Source organism: Aotus nancymaae, unplaced genomic scaffold (genome assembly GCF_030222135.1).
Source record: "Aotus nancymaae isolate 86718 unplaced genomic scaffold, 86718_ANA_hifiasm-v0.15.2.pri h1tg000007l, whole genome shotgun sequence".
NCBI classification, from domain to species: domain Eukaryota; kingdom Metazoa; phylum Chordata; class Mammalia; order Primates; family Aotidae; genus Aotus; species Aotus nancymaae.
In genome coordinates this window covers 47,496,705-47,519,343 of record NW_026988418.1, presented here as the reverse complement: position 1 = coordinate 47,519,343, position 22,639 = coordinate 47,496,705, and the positions used below count along the sequence as shown (strand labels likewise).

At 39.4% G+C, this 22,639-nt stretch overlaps 1 protein-coding gene across 1 annotated transcript in view; it reads left to right on the top strand.

The window, feature by feature from the left end:
* SSX2IP (SSX family member 2 interacting protein) overlaps positions 1-22,639 on the top strand; it is a 72,826-nt gene that overhangs the window by 2,027 nt on the left and 48,160 nt on the right. The window lies entirely within an intron of this gene.

Here is a 22,639-nt window from a genome sequence, read left to right as displayed (position 1 = left end):
CTTTTTTTTTTTTGAGATGGAGTCTTGCCCTGTTTGCCCAGGCTAGAGTGCAGTGGCGTGATCTTGGCTCACTGCAACCTCCACCTCCCTGGTTCAAGCAATTCTCTGCCTCAGCCTCCCAAGTAGCTGAGATTACAGGCACCTGCCACCATGCTCAGCTAATTTTGTATTTTTAGTAGAGACGAGGTTTCACTATGTTGGCCAGGCTGGTCTTGAGCTCCTGACCCCAGGTGATCCACCTGCCTCGGCCTCTCAAAGTGCTGGGATTACAGGCATGAGCCACTGCACCCAGCCGAAATGTATGTTATCTTAAGCTACTAAATTTCTGATGATTTGAGCAGCAGTGAGAAATCATTACATACTCCCTCACTGATCTTCTCCCGTACTCAGAACACACTGAGTTTGTCCTGGCTTCTGGGCCTTTCCACTTGCTGTTCCCTCTGCCTGGAGAGCTCTTCCCTGAAATTTGATAATGAACACCCTACCTGAAGTATCCCGCATGGCCACCATTCTTTATCACACACCTTATTTTACTTTCTTCATACTACGATCACCATCTAAAGTTGCCTTGTTGGTTACTTTGTTTTATCCCTGTACCACTCAACAGAAAGTATAAGCTTCACCAGAAAAGAATTTCGCTTGTCTTTTTTTGTTGCTATATCCATGATGCCTAGGGCACTGTCACACAGTATCCTCTGTCTCAATAGAGGTGGACAGTAAGCAATTTTGGAGGAGGGTAGAAACAGAAGTAACAAAACGTATGCACAAACTCATGTCATTCTACTCCTAAATGTTTATAAGATGGGCCTACTGTTAAGCCACCTCCCCTCACACTGTAGATGGTTTCTTCCAGAACCTTGCCAGATTTGGAAATAAGGGGGAAGAGACATACACTTAGAGAAATAATCTTACCATGCCTTTCTTCCCACTGTTGGCTTTGTCAGTCACCATGGAAGACTTCCAAGAGTGGAACAAAATGGATTTGTTTCAAAGACCCTTGTCGACTACAATATTCTGCGACCTTTACAATATACAGAACATCTTTACCGTATATACAGTAAATTCATTGTTTATATTCTACTTTTATAATGGGAAAATATGAATGCCCATTTAGCTTCTTTCCAAGAGGACTGATACAAACAAGGAAATTCCAGTGATTCCTTACAAATGGAGATCTCTTTTTCTTTCTTGTATGAGTATTAGCAGCAATATTAACACCACACATTTACATAGGGTAACATGGTTCTCTTGAAACGTATTTTGGGATTTGGAAAACATGGAAGTTAGTGATTTACAGGCATCAATGAAATCATCCTAGAGTATCTAAGAGGGCTAGAAAATGTCACTGGGTAGCCATGTTGGTTGACTTTTAAGGCCTAGGCAGAAACCTACAAAAGCATTCCCCAATCCCATCAGCCCAGTGGGTGGGTGGGGAGAAAGGGGAACAGCCCTGGCCACCCAAGCTAAGCTTGGGTGCTAAGCTATCATGCTCACTGCTAGCATTCCCAGGGAGCAGTACTATCTCTTTCTCAGTCCCTCCATCCATAATCCCACAACAGAAGCTCATCAGGTTGTGTGTCTGTCCCTTAACCATTTGCTGAAGGCAGAAAGATGAAGTTCTCTGATTGGTCAAGACTACCTCTCATGATGCCCACCCCAAATTTGGCATCAGAATTAACTAAGCTAATTGCTTCAAGAAAAGCTGGAAGGGCCAAATGAAGACACATGCCTGTAGTCCCAACACTTTGGGAGGCCAAGGTGAGAGAATGGTTAGAGGTCAGGAGTTCAAGACCAGCCTCAGCAACGTAGTTTAAAAAAAAATGGAGAAGAAGAGCTAGAGAAAGGTGCTTTCCTAAGGAAAAATAAAACTGGATTTGTTACCAGTAGGAGGAATAGATGCTGGGCAGGCAGAAAGCAACATATGTCCTTTGCCTTCTCCATTTGCTAAAGGTAGAGTTTCAGGCACCAAGACTCTTGAATAAGAGAGATATTTTTGAAGTGTGTGGTTTTTTCCCTCCCCCAACAATCCTTAGATAACACTTCTTTACCATCAGCCTACTTCACTTGCATTAAAGAGCCATCTGGTCTGGGTTTGACTATTCTATACATGCTGCTTGTAGTTCTAGCTTAAATCTCTTGGCTTATAAAGTCAGTTAGCAGCATTTAAATATGCTGAATTCTGGAAATGTTAGGATTATAAATAGTTCATCATATTTTAGAAATGCAAACAGCAGTTCTGAAAACTTTAGCCTCTCAAAACCTTCAGCAGGGTTTATAAGGTTTCCTGTTTTATTTATTTTGTTTGTTTTGCTTTTTTTGCATAGTTTAGAAAAAGACATGTTATTATCAACAATTAGTCTAACACTAAAAACTTCAAATACTTAGTTTTGCTTCCTAAGGCCATGCTTGTTTGAATAATTCTGAACCCATTTGTGTGTTTGGTTTTCTATACTAGGTTTGCAGGAAAGTGTGAAGGTGAATTTAAAGGTTTATTTCTTATAAAAATGAAAAGCGAAGAGCATTAATCGTATTGTTCTGATTTAGGTATGTGTCTCATGTGTTGCCAATTTGGAATATAAAACTTAGACTCCTTTTATCATTTCCTAAGTTTTATTTTATAGAGCTGTTGCTTAATATTATTTTAGGAGCTTTATAGATGATTGGAAAGGGTGTTTTAATTTATTTCGCCAACTCCACTTTGGTTATGGAATACATTGTAATCTAAATATACTACAATCATGTCTTCTGGGATCCGTCCGGCACCCACTTTTCCAGGTTCCTATTCCACGTTAGGAACTTTAGTAGGTGCATCTGTTGTTTTCATCTGTCCTGCAACCCTTTTACTTTGGAAACAGCACTAATCCCTCAACTGCTCTTCCTTTACTCCATGTGGTTCTGGTGGGACTGTCAAGCATGTTAGCGCTGCCTCTGGCAGAGGATTTTAGCAGTGATTCAAGCTAGGCTAGTCTTGATCACATCCCTCCAGACACAATACTGATTCAAGGAGTGGCACATCCCCCACACTGAAACAATCAGTGTCTTCCCAGAATTTTCTGGAATAGATATCATTCTCATCTCTCATTATTAAGTTGTAACCCAAGAGCCACACTTCATCCACGTTTCCTCCCTGTGGAGAAATCTTGTCTGCAGGAGGACAGAATGAGCCAAAGGTACCAAAGGGGGAACAAGAAAGAGATGGAGACAGAATTCAGGCAAAGAATTTTTGCAGGACTCCTGTTTATATAAATAATTGGATCCAAACATGTATTACAAAGTTCTTGAGCCCATGTAAGATGTAGAAGTTTTTTGCTGAAGATCTGGAATACTGGGTAGAGAAGAGATACTTTGTATTTGTTTATGGTTCAGTCTGTTTACATGAAGAGTCTTTGTAGTGTCCAGAGACCATCTTTTCTGCTCATGTTTAGGAATCATGGCTTCATATCCATTATTGCTGAATGCACTCTTCCTCACTAATAGTACATCTTCTACCATGATGACGTGGTAACAGTGCTCTCATTGTCACATTGAGACATGACATTGACTCACACTGTCATGGCTCTAGAATCTCATTCCTATTGGAAGAGTATAGATCTTCTGGCCCCTGTGAGTTCCCCAGTACAATTTACTTAGTGCTCATTGCATTATCGCTCATTATGCTGCATCATCCATGGTGCCACACATGAATAGTGGCTTCCAATGACTCGCTCAGAGGTGGTTACTGTGCTTCATGCATGATGGCCACAAACACAAGTCTTATCCAGTGTATGCAGGGAAATATGAAATATCAGTTGTTTTTCTTTTCATGTTAAACTTACCATTTGTAACTTTAAAGCATAAACATAACAGCACATATTTCAACTACACCTTCTTTTGAGTTCTTTTGGCCATAATCCCTCCATTTGTAGAATGTGATCTCTTTCTATGTTGACCACACCCATGTCCTACCTATACTTCTCACAACAGGGGATAGGGAATGAACACGTGGAGCAGTAGATAAGTGTGGTTTCATTTGCACAAGAAATGTATGTCCTTTGTCTAGCACAGCTTAAGACTTAGAAGAGCACAGCCCTTATCAACTTAGGGCAAGGGTGGACATTGATGCAAATGATCCAATGGCTTTGCATGGTAATGATCTTGAAAGCACTCAGAGGAGAGGCACGGCCAACCTGAAGGATTGCCTGACCCAAAGTATGGAGTCAGCAGAGAGAGTGGAATGACTGCCGTGGGTACCAGTGGTTGGGGCACAAGGTAAAGGGTGTCTGCCACCACCAAGCCACTCTCAAGTGCTATAATCTGAAAGCAGCACTGTGGCTGAAACTTGGATGGGAAACAGGTAACCCAAGGGCCCACATGTGCAGCTCAAGCTAAGGGTTAACTTGGATTGTTAGTAGCCTGAAGACCTGAACTCATCTTGTCTGAAGCGACTGAGCATCATCCAAAATCAGAGTGTCAGCATCATTCTGGCTGCCCAATCTCACACAATCCCACAAAAGAATTAACACTCTGGCCAATGGGAATAATTATCAACAGGCTCCTTCCTGGAACTGGGGCCCAGCCTCAGAACCTGAGGATGACCCTAGAGGTATGAGTCATGGAGCTTCTTGGGGCATCTGTTTGTCTCCACACGCAGGATAGCAGGTTTGAGACCACCTCAAAAGCACAAAACAGGGAAAGGGGCCCAGTTACCTGATCCAGTTTCAGGTAACTCTACTTGCCCTGGTCAATCCCAGTCACAGAGAGGACTTAAAACATTTTGATGACAATGCTTCCAGCAGCTGGGATGCATGTGGTATCTGGTTGTAGCCCAGGGTACTCTGCCCATTGGCACTGCTAGTTCAAAGGAAGACTTGAAAATGTCAAAGGAGGTCCAAATGACAGGGTTCCCCAAGACTCAGGGTCTAGCACAGGGGTCTCACTTGCCAGAGTGTAAAAGCAGTCCCCTGCAGGGGGGTCCCAGTGACACTGTTTAAAATCCTAGATCCAATCATGCCTAAGGCCAGATCCATCCCTAGTATTCCCAGTTTTGAAAGCCATTTTCAATTTTTGCTTAAGTTGATTTAACTGGAATTCCTGACACCTACAACAGAAGGAGTTCTGACTAATGCAAACAGAGCTGTTGCTACAAGCCTTTATTCATGCTCCTCTCGTTGCTCTGAGTTCCTTTTTCCTCTGCCTTCAATATCCAAGCCTTGTTTGCCTTCAAGTCTTAGCTTGAAGGATAGGTACTTCGGATATCATCAGGGTTGAAAGGATCACAGTGAAAAATAAACTGCAAAAGAAAGGTTTATGTTACAAAAATAAATTGTATATAAGGGTTAAGTTTATTTGCCAAGTTAAAGGACATAACCTACAACTTTTAAAATGGTTCAAGATGAGGAATTTGATAACATATATTTAATTAAGCCACCATTTATTAATTTCTTTACTGTATATTCTTTATTCAGTAAAAGCCTAGGACTTTTAACTACTCAGAGGATACCAGATATTCCATGTAGACCACTGCTATAAAGACTTGTGAAACTAATTCTTTACAACAGCTATTCTAAACCCTTATCACGTCTTCAAACTCTTGATCCCAGTTTACCCTCACCTATCTCCCATACCACCATAAAAATAACCCCCGAGCTTATGCCTAAAAAGAATTTAGGCTACCATTCTTAGAAAACAATTATGGTCAGGCCCCACTCAGGATAATCTCCTTTTAGTCAACTCAAATTCAACTAATGTGGGACCTTAATTATATCTGCAAAGTGCCTCCCCTGTTGCTATATTTTATTGGCTAGAAGCAAGACACAAGTTCCACTTTCACTCAAGGGGAGTGTATGGTACAAGGGATGATTCACTGAGGCTCACCTTAGAGTATGTCTATACTCCAAAATTTAGTGGTCGAAGAAGAATGAGAAAAAGAAACAGAGAATGGCCAATGAGAAAAGAGGGAAACAGGAGATTGCTGGGGTATGTAAATCAAGTGAAAAAATTGTTTTAACTGTGTCATACACTGAGTAAGATGAGAAGATGAGGACCAATGGCTGAACATTGGATTTGGTAACATGAACGTGACAAAAGGGGTTTCCATGGTGGAATGTAAGACTGATTAGTAAAGAGGTGGAGTCACTGAGCATTGACAATTATTTATTTTCTATAAAGAGAAGCAGAAAAGTGATGTGATAGTTGGAGGAGCTATGGAGATAAGGTAGGATTTTTTAAAAATGATGTTTGTTTACTAGTGGGAATGATTCAATTGTGAGAGAAAAAATTGAACATATAGGAAAGCAATGGGAGTGAGATAAAGAGTGAGATGAAGAAGTAGCATCATGTGCACAAGTGAAGTTGGTGGTTTCAGGAAGAAAGGTGAGCAGCTCATCCATTACAACAAAAGGAAAAGCGAGTATGTATATGGAAAGAGAGAAAATAAGGGGGTAGATGTGATGCTAAGAGCCTCTTCTATTGCTTATATATTTCTGAGAGAAATAAGATTCATGATTGATGGGGAGGAGGGTGATGGAGTTTGGAGGAGGAGTGAAGTACTCTGGGAGCGTCAAATAATTAATTGACTAGGAAAATGCAGAAGGATCACCAAGCAGCATTGAGGGCCAACTTAATGTTTGAGGTCAGAGTAACCATGTTTCTCCTGAGACACATTTAGATTCTCAGGAGAATGAGCACAGAAGGTAGAGATGGAACTATTACTAGAGTTGGGACTTTTTTTCAGAATAATATAATGGGATATTACAGGGCCAAGAAAGGTAAGGGTAAGGGTATATTTAAAGGAGTGACTATATAAAGGACCATGGAATCTAAGCTAGGCAAGGAGGGAATGGGGCTTGAAAGATGGAGATAAACGATGGAAAGCATTTTTCTATCAATTGGATTCCAATGAATTTAATTCCTGTTCTCTTCTTACCTAGGAATTGCCTAAGAATCCAGTGCCAAGAATAATCAGAATTAATTGCCCTCTTCCTTTAAGCAGCCACCAGGACACCTGGTCTTGTCTTAAATATTTACTCAGTGACCTTAAGATGTCTAAGCCTCACAGGTCAAATTTCATCACTCAAACCCCTCTCCCCTCAGGGTCAGGGGTCACATAAACAAGGTACCTAGTGGACTAAAATAATTTTTTGAGCTGGGGTACAAGCATGAGCTGAAATTATACAAATGAGATGCTTGAAACTAAAATATGTGAGGGAATGCAATTGTTGTAAATGACAAGGTCTGCAGCTAACCATGGAGGATGGTGGCTGAAGGGGAATGGTTGAAGAACAGATGCACTGGAATAAAGAGATGCAGGAATGGAGAAGTCATGGGATTAGATGGGCCATCTGTGTAGATACTGAAATCACAAGGAATAATGACAAAAGAATGCAAGAGAGAAAGACAGCGAACCTGGTGTTGACATTTCCAAGAAATGTGTGGTAGTGACCAGGAGGACGGGGGCAGCCCACAGCCAGGAGGCCTGTAGGGAGGAGCAGGTTGATGGCATGAGCCTCAAAGGACCTGATGGGGGAGGATGAAGAAGGGACAGCAGTTTGGAAATGACAGTGAGGAGTAGGGAGGGCATCTGCATCACCTCTGACCCAGTGGAAAGTGACAGGTGAGAGAAAACTGGCCACCAATGCAGGGAATTCCGAGTGTTCAGGGAAAGTTTTCTTTGTGAAGGGACTGTTTGGAGAGGAATGTAGTTGGAGGGGTTTTTCTGATGACAGAGGGGGATAGGGATTTGAGTGATGAAATTTGACCTGTGAGGCTTAGACATCTTAAGGTCACTGAAATAAATGTTTAAGACAGACTGGGTGCCCTGGTGGCTGTTTAAAGGGAGAGGGCAATGAATTCTGATTATACTTGGCACATGATTCTTAGGCAGTTCTTAGGTAAGGAGAGAACAGAATTAAATTCACTGGAATCCAATTGATCCAAAAATGCTGTTCATCTTTCTTCTTTAACAACTGGAGTTGGCTCCCCTTCCAATCCACACTGATTCTGTCTTGATTTAAGTCGTTATTAGTTCTTCCTTGGAGTATTACAATTGCCCTCTAACTGGTCTCTCTCACTGATCTCACCTCTCTCCAATCCATCCTCCACCTTTCTGCCAGGGAGTTCTTTGTAAATCATTAATTTCATCAAGTAGCTCCTCTGCTCTAAATCCACTGATGGCTTTCCTAACGCTTCGGGATAAGATCCAAATTTCTTAGCATGGGAAGGCCCCTCTGGAGAGGACTCTCTCACTGCCTTCAGCCTCATGGGTCCAGCTCCCCCACAGTCTCATGCTGTTCTCTTTGTCTGCAATGCTCAGCTTCCTCCTTTTCATTTGAGTATCTTGTATACATTCTTTTAAGAAATAATTCAAGTCTCTGAAAGAATATATAAGAAACAGACACTCCTGGTTGTTCCTGAGAAGGGAAACTGGGCAGCTTGGTGAGGGGTAGAAGAGAAACTTCTCACAGTATGTCCTTTTGTACATTTTGAATTTTATAGTCTATGAATGTATTACTTCAGTTTTTAAGCAATAGAATTGAAAAAAAATTAACCATTAAATAGACGCCCAAAAAGATAGAGTCAAGTGTTTCCTCCCCTGTAAGTCTTCTCTAACTTGACATTAATCTCCACTGAGCTACCACTGTGCCCTCCACACGCCCTCATGGCAGCGCTTATCACTTTATATCGTTAAGTATCTGCAAACAAGCAAGCAGTCCCACCATCCTCACAGCCCAGGGGCTCCTTGAGGGAAGAGACTTTGTCTCACTCAATTTGGAATCTCCAGCCCCTTGCATGGTGCCAGTACAGAGGAGGGGTTCACAGAGATTTGCTGAATTCACGAACAAATAGAGTTTCTGTGCAGAAGGGAAGCAAGTGAAATGTAAGTATTCACGTTTATTTCACAGATGAAGAAAATGAAGGCCAGAAAAGTTATTTATTAATGATTTCACAACTAGTTTTAGCAGCATTAAATGAGAACCCAAATTTTCTGGAGTCCAATTTTGGTACTAGGGTAAGTTATAAGATGGTAACTCTGAGATAGCAGACATGATGCCTGTTATATCTACTTATTTTGTCCCAAGGCTCTGGATTATCAGGAAATTTCCAGTTCCAGTAAACTGCCACTTTAACCTCCAAGGAACAGTTTCATGTATCAGGTCTTGGGTCCTAAACTGGAGTTAGGAAAACATATATCCCAAATAGCTTATAGGCCATGTTTATACTGGCAGAGAATTCACAAGGAAATCTTGTGGCACTTTTCTTTAAATTGAAGTCTGTATTCGTGTTACCGTGTTCCTGAAACACACAATGTGGTAGACGGCTATACACCAGTGACTCTAGAGATAAAAGTATAGCACAGGAAAAAGTGATTTCCACAGCTCAAAGCCCAGTTCTCATTTGTAAGGATTTGCTGAATTCCTTGGGCATTCAAAGCAGTAACCAATGTATGTTTTTCTATGTAAAATATTTCTGTTAATAATTATCTGGACTCGATTTTAAGCATCCTGGGGAGATATTCTGTGGTCTTCAAAATCAGTGGTCTTCAGACATTTTTGCCCACATGCTGCTCTGAAAAACCTTGGAAAACCTTGTATCCCTTTCACATTTTTTGTTGCCACCTACAGTATAATTTTTCATCACAAGTTTGCAAAGGATGTTATTTCCAGCATATTGCAATTCATGATATTTTAAAATAAAGCTGTTAGTTCACTCTTTTAAATTTATCCCAAAGAATCTAAATCCCACGGTGATTTGTTACCCAACATTATTCATTTTAAATATACATGAACTAGCTCTTCTTTCACAGTCAGAAAATTTGCATTGTTCCCTTTTCTTCTTAAACTCATATTTTCACTGCATTTTCCCCACAGAATATCATGTTGCATATTCTCTTGCTTGAAAAATTATTGATCAATATTTCATTCTTCAAAACAGACATTATAACTACATATTTATATCATTTTACTTTCTTGTGATTCTAAAGATTGAGGTGTTAAAAATGTCTCTGGGTGAAGTTATCCTTATAATTATTGGTAATATACAATTGATCAAACAGTAACTGTATTACAAATTAATAACTATATTTAAACAAAAAATAAAAGTGTGTGCATTGATTATATGTAAGGGACTTTTTCTTTTCCTAGTGGTGGATGAATATTATTTATAGCTAGAAGGAAACAGAGCTCCTCCCCAATTGTATTCATGTGTTTGACTCTGTCTTTATAGACATAAATGCTAAGGTACTTTGTTCACAGAAATTGAGTAGAGGTGAATTGGAGAAATTGGTTGTAGCAGTGTTCCTCAATTCTGTGAATTCCTTTCAATTACATGCCAAATATCATGCAATGATAAATCATTTACATTATTTCTAATGCTATGTCAGGTAGCAATTTTGCTCCCCAGTCATCATAGGCATTCTCTTTCTCAACACAGGCTTCTACTTTGCCATATTTTGTACACCTGGGGACAATATGCCATAGTAAGACGTGGGATCTGTGAGAAGAATAACTTTTTGCCAAGTGGGAAATGGCAGTTGTGAAAAGGGAATGGAATGGAGAACACATGCACATTCTCAGGCAGATGAGTTTTAGGATAGTGTAGAGATGGATCAAGGACATGGAATTGATTCTCTTGAAACTACCCTGCTCTGCACCACTGAAAGTGAGTCTTCATGTATTTTGGGGGAGAGGTTAGGGGTTGGGGACTGTGGGAAAGTACAGATTTATCCCAGTTTGAAGATGTCTATTTCTTAATCATCATCTTTTGAATAAAAATGACAGAGAGCAAAAGAGATCAAGCAGTCCTAAACGGATTGGTAATGACATGGTGGCTAAGAGGAGAGCTCTATAAATCCTAGCTCTGAAATTAACTAACTATATACATGAAATCTTGTGCAAATTATTTAACCTCTCCCTGTTAAATTCCTTACCTGGAAATCAAAGCAATAATGATACCTACCTCATAAGGTGGTTGTGAGGATAAAATGAGCTAATACATAAAGCACTTAGGGCAGTGCTTGACAAGTAGTACTTATGCAATAAATCATCACATAGTACAAGGAAATGACTGTATATGACATAAAAATGAGGACAATAACCCCCATATAAGTTTAAGTTTGATATGTACTTTGCTATTACCTAAGCTAACTGCTTTAATTTGTAAACTAAACAAAAAGGTATAAGGTTCCACTGTAGGTATGTGGCAGAGCCAATATTCTTACCCAGAGTTTCCACTCTTCAGTACTGTGTTATACTGCCTCTTGAAAAATAAATGAAACAAAAATAAATGATATAAGAGGCGTAAGAGTTGTAAAATTGTTCTTTCTAGATCAAAGTAGCATATGTTAAGCAAAATGTATAGTATGCTTATTTTCAAAGTAGCAAGAAGTGTTCACTGTGTTCTTTCCTTACCTTTTATAACCACAGAAATTTCCATTATTTCATTTTGGATACTTCCCCCAATGCCCCCCCGCACCACACACACACTTATTACTAAATATATCATCCAACTTTTGGTGCTTAGAGGTTCAGGGGTTTTGCCTTGCTGCTTTTACTGGGGCTTTAAGCAGATCATGTTCAACAGTTTTATTAAATGAAAATTAGAGGTCCTTTTCCCAATATTATTTTATTTTTCCAGTATTTCTAGCTGTCCCCCTCCTCACCTCATTCTAAATCTGGGTTTTATGTTTGATAGCATATACAATAAGTTGAAAAACACAACAAAGAGCTTAAAAACCCGCATCTGAATAACATTGACTTCAGGAACAGCTGCTAAGATAAAATAAATCCAAGAGAGCCCAGCAAGCAGGACGTGATTTCGTTTCTTAAAGGGACAGGCAGACTCATATATGATCTCAGTCTTAAGCTGTTATTTAAAACATATTATATTTTAATTGCTATCAAAGTTTTCCAAATCTAAAATTTTATGTGAGTGTTTTTCTCAGTACATAGAAGATTCTATTCCACTATACTTCAATTTGAGCAACTATTTGATGACATTATTGAGAAAGGTTTACAAAGTAAAAAGTGAATCCATCAGGAATCAAACCTTCAGATTTCTTCTTCCCTGAGATTGCAAAAAAAGAAACTTTGCCTAGTGAAATATAAATAATGAAAGCAAATGCAGATTTATAAATAAGATAAAAATTAAATTGTCAATTACAGAAAAAAATATATGGACCGGGCGTGGTGGCTCATGCCTGTAATCTCAGCACTTCGGGAGGCTCAGGCAGGTGGATCACTTGAGGTCAGGAGTTCGAGACCAGCCTGACCAACATGGAGAAACCACATCTCTACTAAAAATACAAAATTAGCTGGGCATGGTGGCGCATGCCTGTAATCTCAGCTACTTGGGAGACGGAGGCAGGAGAATCCCTTGAACTGGGAGGTGGAGGCTACAGTGAGCTGAGATCACGCCATTGAACTCCAACCTGGGCAACAAGAGTAAAACTCCGTCTCAGAAAAAAAAAAAGATACTGTTTGCAACATCTTAGCCTTCTGTAGTGTGATTCACATTACAGAAAACTCTCTATTAAAATTATTTGCACAAAAGTCTGATTTTAAATGATAGGTAAAACTCTTTAAAGGAAATCCAGCATGTTAAAATATGATCTTATAGAAAAGATAAATGATAAAGAGATTATGTGTTCTACAAAGGTGTTATTCATCATGCAAAAAGACTTACAGTTTTCTTTTAAACATCTAGCTCTGCTAGTACGTTTAGAATATGATTTGATTTATAAGTACATTATTTACACATGACTTTTCCTGGAAAGTGTCTATTACATAAAGCAAGTACTAGCAAGAAAACATAATGCTGTGGCCTGAAAAGTTCAGAAAAGAAAAAAAATCATTTTGTAAAAAGTTGTACTTATCAATATATTTTAATTTGTCTGGCCTAATTAAATTAGTAAAGAAAGAAAATATGATTCAGAAAAATCTGAATATAAAGCATGCTGATAATATAAAGCATAAAGAGTCCCACATTTTTCCTGTTTCTTATTTAATTTTTCCAGTCAGTGCTTTGTAATAACATCTATACTTCATTTCTCACCGACTTTTTTTGCTCACTTGGCTGTTTCTGTGACACTTAAGCATATTTGTGCCAATGAAATCAAATATCACAGCCTCAGTTCCCTTCATGAAAATCCTTTTTTTCAGTGTACTATTGGGGATGCTTTTGGCTGCAAGTAACAGACAACCTAGTAGTGTTTTAGAACACAAAGCATTTATTGTTTACTAAACAGAATACCCAGAGGAAGGTGATCCTAGGTTGGTTCGTGAGCTCAGTGCTATGAACATGGACTCAGGTGACTGAGCTGATTTCAGTCTAGGCAGTCTGACTTATGTGCACATGGCACACTCTACTTCTTCTCTGCAATACTTATACTGTCACTATTCTGTCCTAGGAGACTGAGTACTTGTTTTGGACAGAGATCTTTTCTTTTCTTATATTCCTCAATGCTTGACACACAGTAATCATAAATATTCATTAAACTATTGAGATCAATTTTAAACAGGAGGAGGGAAGCTAGAACTATGTGAAATAAAAAGGTACTTAGGTACAGAACTAGATTAATTTACCTTATCCAAATTAATGCTGAATCTTTGTGTTCTGTAGTTTTTTAAGAGATTTCAATATAACTGGAAGACATTTTGGATCAATTATAGTCCCCCATTTTTGGGGGGGCAAACTTTGTTGGCTGAATAAGACCCTGGGTTTAAATTTGCAAGTTTAGAAGAGTGAACTGAGCTAAATTGCTCTGCATGAGAAAGGCTTAGGGGCTGACTCTGGAGTCAGCAAGGTTAGCTCTGTGTGTGTGTGTGTGTGTGTGTGTGTGTGTGTGTGTGTGTGTGTAAATATACTGGAAAGGAAAAGGGAATTGAGCAAAAACAAAGTAGCAAAAACAATTGAGGAGTGATATGTTTGCTGGCAGTTTTTAAAAAGGTGAAATGCTACAGGCTGTGTGATGAGACCCTACAAGTTTTCAATAAATCTATGAAAGTCATATGATATACTTGGTTTTGTTGGATACTGATGAAGATGAGTTTGTGTCAAGAACTTGGGTGAACATGGTTGAAATATCAGAGTTTATATCAGAATTTAGGACAGTCCACCTAAATCCTTAAAATGATTACTTATCATATGTGCATGCATGTGTGTGTGTCTCTGTGTGTGTCTCTGTGTATACCCATGTTTTGAACATGTACACACTGCATTTACTAAAGGTGACATATTTCTGTCTTGGGAATACAGTTTGAAAACCACTCTGGTTAGTACCTGACCACCTTTCTATCATAATACCTTATCAACTGTTTAATTTATGCATAATCGAGTTTTACATGTCATATTTTAAAACTAATAAATCACTTTTGGGACACTAGGAGAGTTGGCAACCAATGTGTTAGCTCTTGATAAAATTCATCAGGTGTTCTTACTCAGAAAGACTCCTTTCAAAAGAAATCATAGGGCAAAAAACACTCAGCAGATCAGACAAAAATCTAAAGTACTAAGAATGGAACACCCAGGAGAATGGAACACCCAGGCGTTTGTCTGGTGATCTGTGTGTTTGTGTATGACAGGGTTGGATGGTAGCGGAGAGGAACAGTTTCCTTTTCTGGAGATTTTCACCTGGGTGGAAGTGGGAGGAAGAGTGAACAGCAGTGGTCTGTTTTTCCCGCAAATTCAGCCAGCACTTTGTAAGTGGCACATACTGTCATTTCAACTACTACTACTACTGGCCAAAATCCAAAGGGTTTAGATAGAAATGAATCATCTTTGGAAATGCAGCATGATGCAGAGATTCACTAAGATAGTCAGAGGAGTCAATCCCAGCTAAGTTTAAGGCCATGTTTTAGAAGTCAGAAAGAAGAGCTGGAAGTCTGGACTCTGAGCTTTTTTAACTCACAGAACTATTGTGAAGCTTGCAGAGTCAAGACTGCCCCTAGGCCCTGGTCGAGATTTTTCTCTTCCATGGAGTACTTCCTGATAATTCCAGCCCACTGGGAAGCCTCTGAAGTCTCTTGGCCCTTGGACTCTTCCCCATACTCTTTTGCAGTAAATTACAAACAGCCTTAAGTTGATCTTGCTAATAAAATGAAGCCATGGATATCAAAGTGCCTAGCACAGTATTCAGCAAGACTTTGTTTATCCATTCTGTTATTTCTGGAAAAGTAGTCCTGGTCAGAATACAGAATTAATGAAAGTGGGGCTGTTAAGCAGAGGTGACTCAGCCCATATTCTCATCTGTTACAGCATAAGGCCCTAACAGGAAATGTTCTCTACCACATCCAGAAATTGTTGTTCCTATTAAAATAACCCAGATGGTATGCATTACAGAAGAAAGCCTTTATAAGTTGGCCCATTATTATCCAAATCTGAATATGCATGTTAGTGGAAGTGCTGTGGCCTGAATGCTGGCGGGGTATTTGAAACATTTGTTCCTGAGGAACACATATGAGTAGAATAAAGGATGGGTCATTAGCTTAATGCATATTAAAATCAGAGCCTATTTATTACAGCAAAATTAAAATATTTTAAGATCACAATACTATATACTTATAAAAATTCATAGAACAAAAGTCAATAGAATGCAGGGCAGATGTTCCTTTCCTCCTATCTGCCTTCCTCCCAATCTCACTATTATTATTATTATTGTTATTTTGATACAGGGCCTTGCTCTGTTGCCCAGTCTGGAAGGCAGTGCACAATCACAGCTCACTGTAGCCTCAAACTCCTGGGCTCAAGCAATCCTCCTGCCTCAGCCTCTCAAAGTGCTTGGATTATAGGCATGAGCTATCACACCCAGTCTTTTTTACATTTACCTGTGTAGTTATCTTTACCATGTATTTCTTTGTATGGGTTCAAGTTACTGCATAGTGTCCTTTCATTTCAGCCTGATTGACTCCCATTATTAGCTCTTATAGAGCAGGTCTGTTACCAACAAATTCTGTTTTTGTTGATCTGGGGATGTGTTAATATCTCTCTTGTTCTTGAGGTATGGTTTTGCTAGAAGTTCTTGGTTAACTTTTTTTTTTTTTTTTTTTTTGAGTGGAGTTTTGCTCTTGTCACCCAGTCTGGAGTGCAATGGTGCATTCTTGGCTCACTGCAAACTCCGCCTCCCAAGTTCAAGTGATTCCCCTCCTCAGCCTCCTGAGTAGCTGAGATTACAGGTGCTTGCCACCATGCCCAGCTAATTTTTGTATTTTTAGTAGGGATGAGGTTTCACCATTCTGCCCAGGCTGGTCTCAAACTCCCGACCTCAGGTGATCTGCCGGTTTTGGCCTCCCAAAATGCTGGGATTACAGGCATGAGCCACTGCATCCGGCCTGTTTTTTTTTTCAGCATCTTGAATATGTCATTTCACAGGATCTGGCCTCCATGGTTTCTGACGAGGTGTCAGCTCTTCATCTTTTTGGCCCTCAATCTCATCATTATCTCAGGCACTGAGAAACTAGGGCTGCAGAGACAAACATGAACAAGGACCCTGCTTTCAGAGGGCTTATATTTTAGTTGAAGGAGAAAGATCACAGCAAGGAAACAAATAAAACATAAAACCAAACCTCAGAAGGTTTCTTTATATATGGAGGTGGGATCTGAATCATAAAAAAGAATCAGTCTTGAATCTTTATGGAAAGAGACTTCTAGGCAGACTGAATGGCAAGTACAAAGAGCCAAGGAAACTGAAAAGGGGGCCTCTATGGCTGGCACTTTGTGGCCAAAGTGAGAGTTCTGAAAGGAGGATGGGGAACAGAAGCCAGATCGTGCCGGGGAGGGCTAGGTGGGAAGTTACTAAGTATGAGAGGCCACTGAAGGTTCTTAAATGGAAGAGGGGAATCAGAATTTGATTTTCACTTTTGAAAGATGCCTCTCATGTAATGGGGGCAAAAATGGAAGTCTTCAGACAGATTGGAAGAAATAGATTCACACATACACATAGGCATATAGAAATAAATATTTTTATTTTTAAATAACAAAAATGGTGATATATAGTACTTATTCTGCAACTAATTATTGGTGTACATTTTTAGAACTCCTCTTTGAAATTATGCCCAGAGTTAGTTTACTGTCACTTAGAAAAATCAAACACATTTTGTTTTTTGACCTTTCCTTACTCACTCAAATGTAATAACTTAGTAGGAAAACAGGTTGGGATTTTAACATTTTGCTCCAGTATGTGTTCATTAGATTTGGCTATTGAATGACTTTTGGATTATCGCAGAAATCAGATTTATTCTTAAAAAATAATTATTTTCTTTCTCTTCTTTTTCTTTTAACCTTGCAACTCCAGCTCAAAGAAAATTATTTTCAACAAATTCAGTAAATACTGATGTGATACCTTTTGAATATGTATACATTGGTATATGTATACAGCCTGCTACAGCAGGGCTTACTTTGAAATGGAAAACATTTATTTGAATTTATAAATTTATTTAGTCACCAAATAATTATTGAGTACCAACCACAAAGCATCAGACACTGTTTCAGGCCCTGGGATAAATTAATGAACCAAGTAGAGGGAATTTCTTTTCCTGATGAGTTTATATTCTAGTGGAGGGAGATAGACTAAATGAACAATCAAAATAAGTAAATGATCTGTTATGGTTTAAGACTGCATAGGGGCAAAGTAAGAGAAACTTGGAAAGTTGGAAGGGGGTTCCAATTTTAAATAATGTTGTCAGGTTGGGCCTTATCAAGATGGTGACATTTGAGCAGACTCTAAAGGGATGACGTAAGTAATACAGATGCTAAGGGGAGGAACATTCAGACAGCTGTCCTGAGGCAGGAAAGTGCCTGGCAAAGTTGAGAAACAGTGAGGTGGCTAGTGGTTGGTTGAGTGCTTAGTTGAATGGCTAGTTGACAGAATGTCGGACATGGAGTCAGAGAGGTAAGGTGGTGAAGGTCAGGTCGTAAGAACCTTGCAGCCATGGTTAGCACTTTAGCTTTAACACTGAGTCAGGGGAGCCAAAGAAGAGAAGTGACAGGATCTCGCATTTTAAGGGAATTACTCTGCCTACTGTAAATAAATAGACTATAGAAGAGCAAGAGTGGAAGTTTCTATATGTTTTGGAAAACAACAGCAGCAGCAGCATTTCATAGTCACATCCCCTTAATTTTGCTAAAAAAGTGGAAAGCAGCCAAAGTAAGCATTTTTAAAGTAAAATAATCAGATTTTATCCTTCCTTTCTGATATAGTTCAGATATGTGTCCCTGCCCAAATATCATGTTGAATTGTAATTCCCAGTATTGGAGGTGGGGCCTGGTGGGAGGTAATTGGATCATGGGGGTGGTTTCTCATGAATGGTTTAACATATCCCCTTGGTGCTGTCATGATAGTAACTCCTCATGAGATCTGGCTGCTTAAAAGTGGGTGTCACCCTGCTCTCTCTTTTGCCTCTGCTTTCGCTATATGATGTGCCTTCTCCCACTTTACCTCCCACCATGACTGAAGATTCCTGAGGCTTCCCTTGAAGCAGATGCCAGTGCCATGCTTCCTGCACAGCCTGCAGAACCATGAGCCAATTCAACCCCTATTCTTCATATACTAACTACCCAGTCTCAGGTATTTTGTTACAGCAATGCAAGAATGGCCTAACACACTTACCATAGTAAAGCTCTATCAAGCCCAATTTCTTTTAGTCATGGGCTAAAAATGTTCTTAAACTTAAGCCTAGTGCCATAAGCAACAGGCCATTTACTATCTCAAATGATATTTGAGCAGTATAGAGATATACAGAGCCAAGGTAGGTTAATGGAGCCACTCAATAACATCTGAGCTTGGGGTTGCCTTTTCTGTATGGTCATACCTTAGAGGCAGTGCAGGTTCAGTTCCAGACCACAGCAATGAAGCAAATATCACGATAAAGGGTGTCCCACAATATTTTGGCTTCCCAGTCCACATAAAAGTTATGTTTAAACTATACTGTTATCTATTAATATGCAATAGCATTATGTCTTTAAAAACGATGTACATATTTGAATTGAAAAATACTTCATTGCTAAAAAATGCTAACAATCTAAAAAAATCTTGAAGCCTTCAGTGAGTTATAATCTTTTTGTTGGTGAAGGGTCTTGCCTTGATGTTGATGGCTGCTGACTGGTCAGGGTGGTGGTTGTTGAGGGTTGGGGTGGCTGTAGCAACATCTTAAAATAATTCAGTGAAGTTTGCACATCGATTGACTCTTCCTTTCACAAAATATTTTTGTCTCATTCAATGTTGTCTGATAGCATTTTACTCACAGTAGAGCTTCTTTCAAAATTGGAGTCAATCCTCTCAAACCCTGCAGCTGCTTTATCAGTTAAGTTTATGGAATATTCTAAATCCTTTGTTGTCATTTAAACAGCTTTCACAGCATCTTCACCAGAAGTAGATTTCCTCTTAAGATACCACTTTCTTTGTTCATACATAAGAAGTAACTCTTCATCTGTCTGAGTTTTATCATAAGATTGAAGCAATTCAGTCACATCTTCAGGCTCCACTTCTAGTTCTCTTGCTATTTCTACCACATCTCCAGTTACTTCTGAAGTCTTGAACTCCTCAAAGTCATCCATGAGGGTTATAATCAACTTCTTCCAAACTCCTCTTAATGTTGATATTTTGAACTCCTTCCACACCTATGAATGTTCTTAACGGCATCCTTTCCAGGTTTTCAATTTACTTTGCTCAGTTCCATCAGAGGAATCACTATCTATGGCAGCTACAACCTTTTGAAATGTGTTTCTCAAATAAGACTTGTAAGTCAAAATTACTCCTTAGTCCATGGGCTGCAGAATGCATCTTGTGTTAGCAGGCAAGAAAACAACTTTCATGTTGTATATCTCCATCAAAGCTCTTGGGTAACCAGGTGCATTGTCAACAAGCAGTGAGATTTTGAAAGGAATCTTTTTTTCTGAGCTGTAGGTCTCAACAGTGGACTTAAAATATTCACTAAACATGCTGTGAACAGATGTGCTGTCAGCCAGGCTTTGTTGTTCTATTGACAAAACGTAGGCAAAGTCCATTTAGATAGTTCTTAAGGGCCCTAGGATTTTTGGAATGGTAAATGAGCATTACCTCCAACTTAAAGTCAGCAGTTGGGGCTGGGCACAGTGGCTCATGCCTGTAATCCTAGCACTTTGGGAGGTTGAGGCAGGTGGAGCATTTGACTTTAGGGGTTTGAGACCAGCTTGGGCAACATGGTAAAACCTTGTCTTTACAAAAAATACAAAAACTAGCTGGGCATGGTAGTGCATGCCTGTAGTCCCAGCTACTCGGGAGGCTAAGGTGGGAGGATCGCTTGAGGATCACTTGAGGCTGCAGTGAGCTCCAGCCTGGGTGACACAGTGAGACCCTGTGTCAAAAAATAAAAAATAAAAATAAAAAGTCAGCAGTTGCATTAGCCCCTAACAAGAGAGTCAGCCTATGCTTTGAAGCCAGGCAGGGACTTCTCGTCTTTAGCCAGAAAAGTCCTATGTGGCAGTCTTCTAATAGAAGGCTTTCTTTTGGTCTACACTGAAAATCTGTTTAGTGTAGCCACCTTCATCAATTATCTTAGATCTTCTATATAACTTGCTGCAGCTTCTACATCGGCACGTGCTGCTTCACTTTGCACTTTCATGTGATGGAGATGACTTCTTTCCTTAAACCTCATAACCAACCTCTGCTAGCCTTTTTAAATGAAGCTTCCTCATTTCTCTCAGCCTTCATAGAATTGAAGAATTAGGGCCTTGCTCTGAATAGGCTTTTGCTTAAAGGTATGCTGTGGCTGGTTTGATCTCCCATCCAGACCACTCAAACTTTCTACTTATCAGCAATAAGGCAGTTTAACTTTCTTATCATGCCTGTGTTCAAGAGGGGAGATTTTTACTTTCCTTCAAGAACTTTTCCTATGCATTTACAACTTGGCTAACTGGAACAGATCTAGCTTTCTGCCTATCTCAGCTTTCAAGATGCCTTCCTCACTAAGCTTAATCATTTCTAGCCTTTGATTTAAAGTGAGAGCTATGTGACTCTTCCCTTCACTTGAACACTTAGAGGCCAGTGTAGGGTTATTTATTGGCCAATTTTAATATTGCTGTGTCTTAGGGAGTAGAGAGGCCCCAGGAGAGGGAGAGAGATGATCAGCCAGTCAGTGGTGTAGTCAACACATACACTGAATCTGCTGTCTTATAAGGGTGCAGTTTGTGGCACCCCAAAATCATACAATAGTGACATCACAGATCACCATAACATATATAACAGAAAAGTTTGAAATATTTCAAAAATTACTGAAATGTGACACAGAGACACCAAGTGAGAACGTGCTGTTAGAAAAAATGGTGCCACGAGACTTGCTCAATGCAGGGTTGAGCAATACAAACCTTTAATTTGTTAAAAAACAAAACAAAAACCACAGTATCTGTGAAGTGCAATAAAGTGAAGCATAAAACAAGGTAGGCATGTATTTTCATTGCTGTTCTCTCATGGTTGCAGAATATGCTGCCGCAGCTCCAAACATGTCTCACTCACTAGAGGATGTCCAAGGCAAGAAGTAAGGAAAAAAACTTGTCCTTGAGCTGTCAGGATAAAATCTTTCCCATGAAGCTCCTCATCCTCCACTCTTCATTATGGATTGAGCAGAATTAGGTCACATTTTTAGCTCCTCAACCAGTTACTGGCTGACAAAGAGGGACAGAGTACCAAGAGGTTTAGACCAGTGGGTCTCAAAGATCTGCAGAACCTTCAGGAGGCAAGTTCCCAAGACCCTTCCAGGTAGTCTGCAAAGTCAAAACTATTTTTATTATAATACTAGGATATTATTTGCCTTTTTCACTCTCATTATGAGTGTACAGTAGAGGTTTCCAGAGGCTACCTGAAATAGCACAACAGATTGAATGCACAAACATATGAAAATCCAAATGCCTTATATTAAGCAAGACGTTAAAGATATGAGCAAAACTTTAAAGTAGCACCATTCTTTACTAATTTTTTGAAAATATAGTTATTTTTAATTAAAATGTACTACTTGACAATAATTTTAATATTTGTTCATTATTTTTAAAAAATAACTTTTTAAATTTGTTTTAATATCAATAGCTGTAACCCACATAAACAAAAGTTCTTGGTGCTCTCAATAATTTTACAAGTGGAAAGGGGTCTTGTGACCAAAAGATTGAGACCACTGATGTATTCAGGCAGATCTTATTCCTCCCTGGGGTTGCTGGGGGCAGGGCCAAACTTCCCAGATCTCAACTAAGCTTGGCTCAAACCTTTTAAAAATATAACTGTTAATGGTAAGGGCACCTGGGCTCAACAGCAGCTAGTTGGACCTCTGAATGCTTAGGCCAAAGGAAAAGAGGAGAATTTCATTGGGGCCTGAAGTTGTCACTGCGGCATGCTTCTTCTGCTGTTTTTCTGGCCTTGATCTTTCATCCAGGATTGGGGATACGTTCATGCAAACTGGAAGGCCGGCATTCCTCCCGCTCTTGTTTTTCAGTGTTAATACATCTTCATCTCTCATATTGTTTTGGTTTCAAAATACTCTCAGGAGCCTCCTTGAAATACCAAACCTGTTTTTCGCCCTTTGAATAAATCCCTTGGCTTCACCAAAACCAAACCAAACAAAAATCAAAGTACATCTTTGTGTAACCCATATGCCTGTGATTTCTCCATCCGATCTGCTTCCTTTCTCTGGCCTCTTTTCTTCCC